This window comes from Terrapene carolina, unplaced genomic scaffold, assembly GCF_002925995.2.
Source record: "Terrapene carolina triunguis isolate 2854851 unplaced genomic scaffold, T_m_triunguis-2.0 Scaffold1054, whole genome shotgun sequence".
Classification (NCBI taxonomy): domain Eukaryota; kingdom Metazoa; phylum Chordata; order Testudines; family Emydidae; genus Terrapene; species Terrapene triunguis.
Window position 1 is genome coordinate 355,157 of NW_020665405.1, and position 5,498 is coordinate 360,654.

General features: G+C 55.8%; 1 pseudogene; it reads right to left on the bottom strand.

Moving 5' to 3' along the window:
* Positions 1-1,001: 1,001 nt before the first annotated feature.
* On the bottom strand, positions 1,002-5,406 carry LOC112106481 (annotated as a pseudogene).
* Between the last annotated feature and the right edge of the window lie 92 nt (positions 5,407-5,498).

A 5,498-nucleotide genomic window follows, 5' to 3' on the forward strand; every position in this document is an offset into this window, starting at 1 on the left:
TTCAAAGCTATTCCGGAAGCCAGGATGTTGATCTGCCATGTCGGTGGGTGTTGAGGCATCTTTGCGCCACACCCTGCTCACAGAAGCCTTTGCAAATAGCCATGAAGATCTGGGGGGATTTGATGGCAAAATACGCCCCTCGCACCCCCTTCAAAAACTAAAAGCCACCAATAAAGCCGGCCAGGATGGTGGGGGTGCAGCACGTGTGGATTGAGAGGCAGTGTGGGGGTAACCGGATCAGTGTGAGAGGGTGGAAAGTAACCAGTGGGAGCAGTGTGTGTGGGAAATCTGTTTAAACCCCAGGTGAGGGGGGGATGAGGAGAGCTGCTGGGGGGGTGGGGCTGCAGGCTTGTGATGGTGGGGGGGGGGGGAAGCATGTGCAAGTGTGTGTGGGGGAAGATCCGGGGTGCATGTGGGATAAATTAGACTGCTGCCCTTCTCTACTATCATTTAGTTAGTACAGGTTTAGAATAAGGGGTGTCCTGCTCCCCACTGTAGCGAGGTGAGACTCACCCTTGCAGCGCCTCCTGCTGATCGTCTCAGGAATTAGCTTTTCCAGCGGTCAGAGCGCCCTTTGCAGGCTGATGTCCTGCTTGCCACTGGGCCCCCGTGCCCCTCCTGGACCCCGGTACCCCTTTCTCTAGGAGGCTTCCCCCTAGCAGTACACCACTGTCTCACTAGATCTCCCCTCCACAGGGAACCCCCAACCCACTATTCCCACCTCCCCTCAGTATATGGCTACTGCCAGTCACCATCTAGCCCCCGTTCACTGGGGCAGACTGCAGTATAATTGCCACTCATCACCGGCAAGGAGGGTTTGGACCTGCTGCCTCCGCCTACCCTGGAGCTGCCCCTGCAACCACAGTACCTATTTGGCCTAACACTAGGCCTGCAGCCTGGGGGCGGTTTCCAGGCTGGAGATCCCCAGCTCCTATAACCTTCCCCCAGCCCTGCTCCAGCCTAAGTACCTGCTCAGCTCCCAGCAGCCAGGTCTCTCCCTCTCAACAGGCTAGAGAGAATCTCTGTCCCTCTGGCCCACTGCCCTCTTATAAGGGCCAGCTGGGCCCTCATTAAGCCAGCCACAGCTGTGGTCAGCTACCCACTCAGCCTCCCCAGCTGTTCTTAATCCCTTTTACCCTGCTGCAGCCCTGTCCAGGGCTGCTTTTACCCTTTCAGGGCCAGAGTGGGGTGATCACCCCGCTACACCCCCAAACCAGATCCAGGCAAATCCCTACCCCCCACCCACAAAAATAAGACACACAGGCAAGGAACTCTGGTCTTTCTACTGATCAACTCCAACCCCACCCCCACCTGCTCCGCGCGCGCCCTCCTGGGGGGCACTGGCCCTAGAACTCTGCAAACTCCTTGGCGCACTTCTCAGTGATCGAGACCCGGATCACCTCTTCCTCATAGTCAAAGTTACTCATGTCGCCTTTGCACTTTGGTATAAAGGGAGCTTCCACCTGCAAAGGGAGGGGAGGGAGAGGTTGGGGACGAGGTGAGGGATCAATTTGTATCCCCCCCACTCCTGGATCTGCTGGGGGGCACGATCAGGCCCCAACTTTGTAACAAGGCAGAGAAGGATCAGCCCTCCCCCCCAATCCAGCCAGAAACCCTCACACTTTGCAATCATGGAAGGGGAGCCCATGACCCCGCTTAGGAGCCCAGGATCAGGGCCCCCAGCACTCTTAAGGGATACAGGATCGGGACTCTTAGCAACCAGATGAGGGACGCAGGATCAGCGTCTCCTCAAGCCCCCTTTTATCTAGCCTGAATCCCCTCCTCTCACTTTGCAATCAGGGAAGGGCAGGGGGTCATGAGCCCCTTGGATCCCCGTAAGAGCCCCCACTTGCATCATCAGTAGGGTTTTAATCAGGACCTTCAGCACAGCCCTCTCCCACCTGAGCTAGAAGAATAACACCATTAGCTGGCAGCAGCAGTAGTAGGCTGTTATCCTCAGGGGGTGTGGACAGGACCATGCTTTTGACACCATGTTACAAACAGGTGACTGAGGGCTCCCTACTTTAAATCAATGCTGGGTGAGCATACCGCCCCCTAGTGGTTGGACCCAGCCACAACACCCTGCTACAGAGTCCCATGGAACCAATGGGCTCCTAGAGGCCTGGGCACTGATAATCCCAGGTTCAATTCCTGCTGATGAAGGCTGCATGCATGTGGAAGTTATCCAGGCTCTCCTCTGCCCACCGCCGCCCTCCTACCTTCCTCTGGTAGACAGCGATCCAGTCGGTGGTAGCAAACAACTCGTGGTTCTTGATGTCATTGACTCCGTTCTTGAGGTTGCCAAAGCGTTTGGTGAGGTCCACCTACAGCAGGTTCCGGAGCAGGTCCTTCAGGTCCGAGCTGAAGTGAGAAGGGAACGGGACCCAGGGTGGGGAGGAGAAACAGAGGTCTGGCTTTTACCTGCCCTGCCCTCGTGGCTAGATTCATAGATACACGTAATAATGTACAGTCCCTAGCAGAGGGAGATCATGGGCTACACCTGGGCACCTAGGCACTACCGTAATACACCTAGTAATGTACAGTCCCATAGCACAGGGGGGCCCTGGGCTACCCCTGGGCACCTAGGCACTACCATAATACACGTAATATGTACATCACCTAGCACAATGGGGTCCTAACCCATGACTGGGGCTTGTAGGCACTATTGTAATACACCTAATAATAAATAACAAGCCCTTTAAAAACACTCCAGGACAACGAGTGGACAAGAAGTGGGGGCGCTTCTGAGGACTGACACAGGAGCTGAAATGGTTAATTAGCAGCCACCCCCCAGTTCTTATTGAGTATTTTTCCTCCACAGATCTCAAAGCAGGGCTGCCGCATCACTATCCTCGTTTTACATAAGGGGAAACTGAGGCACAGAGAGAAGTGACTTGCCTAAGGTCACTCAGTAGGCTGGTAGGAGAACCAGGAACAGAACCCACTAGACCACACAACTTTGCTTTTTTAAACCCCACTAGGTTTAAAGCTGACCGTGTCCAACACGAGTGCTTGGAGATCCTTGGCAAGAAGGCGCTGGGGTGGGCAGAGGAATATTATGGGCTCTTGGTTACTATGGCGATGAGTGCTCTACCAGTGCCTGGAGATGACTGATGTGTTTAAGGAATGTTTAGTCTTGCAACGTAGCAGGGTTGTGGAGGGTTTTGCAACTCACAACAGTGTATAAGAAAACCAAAGACACCTGTTCTAGGAGTCCCCATGAGAGTTACAGGGAGCACATTGGTGGTGGGGTGGGGGATGGAGTCCATGTGTTGGGGAAATAGGGGTACGTGCTGAGGGAGGGTCTATGTGTGGGGGACACACTGGGGAGGATGTCCATGTGTTGGTGAAATAGGGGTACGTGGCAAGGGTGGGTCTATGTGTGGGGTGCAGGGGGAATGGGGTACATGAAAGGGAGGATGCCCGGACGCCCAGGGCCCACCAGTCCACTGCCTCGTTATAACCCTGCTTGGGGGAAAGCAGGCCAGGGTCACGCACCGAACACTTGGGGGGCGGGAGGAACCACCTGGTGGCCAGGGATCAACTAGAGATCAGGCAGTGGACAGGCTAGGGTGACCAGATGTCCTGATTTTATAGGGACAGTCCTGATTTTTGGCTCTTTTTCTTACATAGGCACCTATTACCCCCCACCCCCTGTCCAGATTTTTGACATTTGCTATCTGGTCATCCTAGGAGAGGCCCTCCCCAGCTCATCTTGCTGAGGATGATCTCGGAAGCCAGGTATTCCGAGGCCCCACACAGAGTCCAGATCCGGTCTTTCACCCGCTTGGCAAAACCAAAATCCGTCACCTGGAGCCAAAACACAGAGAGGGGAGAAGTTGGATCAGCCCGGAGGCTGTGACAGCAGGAGGGGAAGGGGGCGGAGCAGATGATTGATGTATTCTGGCCGTGTTACGTTTCTGGGGGTGTCTTGGCTTTGGCAAGGGGATGGCAGCAGAGAGAGACTTGGGCAGGGAGGAGATCACTGCAGGGAGCCAGGAGCCAGCACTGGGATTGGGAAGGGAAGGAGTGGGGGAGGGGCGGCAGCGTCACCTTGATATAGCCCTGCTGGTCTATCAGGAGATTCTTTGGCTTCAGGTTTCGGTAGATGAGATCCAGTGAGTGCAGATACTCAAAGGTCAGGATGATCTGAGCAATGTAGAACCGGGCATGAGATTAACTGCAATGAGGTGGGAGGAGAACATGGGCAACCCGGGCCAGATCTGCCCCCTCAGCCAGCCCAGCACCCTCAGCCCCCTGCCGCCCCCACCTTCACCTTCCTTATAGATCCCTGACTCCATCTACCCTGGCAACCCCAGGCAAGATGCCCCAACCCTTCTAGGCCTGGTGGCCCCATCTGCCCAAGCCAGACCACTAGCCCTAGCACACACATTCTAACCACCATTGCTAGACCCCTAACTCCATCCAGCCTGGCAACCCAGGGGAAGCCCCTCCCAGACCAGTATCTCCGCCCTAGCCTCAACACACACACCCATGGACCCCCAGCTCCATCCAGCCTGACTCCATCTAGCCCTGGCATCCCTGGCCACTGACTGTGGCTAGTGCTGGCAGAAGACCTCAGCAGCCCTCCCCATGGGGAATCCCTTCCTGACCAGCCCAGCTGGGGATCAGGTCATGCCCTGCAGCATGAGGATCAAAGCCAGCGTCGCTGCAGATGCTGCTAGTGGATAAAAGGTCTAGTTCTCTAGTGAACTAAATCCCAAATTCACAGCTGTGAAAACTGAGGCACAGAGTGAGTCTCCCCCCTTCCCACAAGGAGTGAATGGCAGAGGCAGGAATAGGACCCAGGAGTCCCGACTCCCAGTCCCTCTGCTCTAAGTGCTAGATCCCACTGTCCTCCCTGAGCCAGGGATACAACCCAGGAGTCTAACCGCCACCCAGCTCTAACCATTAGCCACACTGTCCCCAATATTGGCTCCCGTGGCAACGCTCACCTGAACCTCCCGATCCGCCGTAGGTGGGAGAACATCTCCCTGCCCGGGATATATTCCATCACCATGTACAGATTGGAGTTATCCTACAAGGAAATGCAGCAGCAACGGAGTGCAAAGGACAGAGCCACTCCGACCCCTCGTCAGTGCCTGCGACACCGGGATGAAGCTGCTCACCACACCCCTGCTCCTTTATTAGCCCCATCCCTTTCAGGACGCTAACCCCACACGTCTCCAGGGAGCCTGATGCACTGGCCTGGCTTCCACATAGCACACAATGCACTGCACCCGCTGCCTGCGAGATAACAGCCTACTACTGCCGTCAGCTGCTGCTGTTACTCTTTTAGCTCAAGGGCCAGAGGGGCTGCGCTGTGGTGCCGAAGGTCCCAGGCACACACCTGCAGTGGGAGTTGCTGCACAGATGCGGCTGGGGAATAGACTCACTAATGAGAGGACGCGATCTTTATTTGCTTGGAGTATTTAGCGCTAGAGCCCTAGGAAATCCAACCCCTCCCCACACCTCTGGTCTAGGGGCAGGGACGGGCA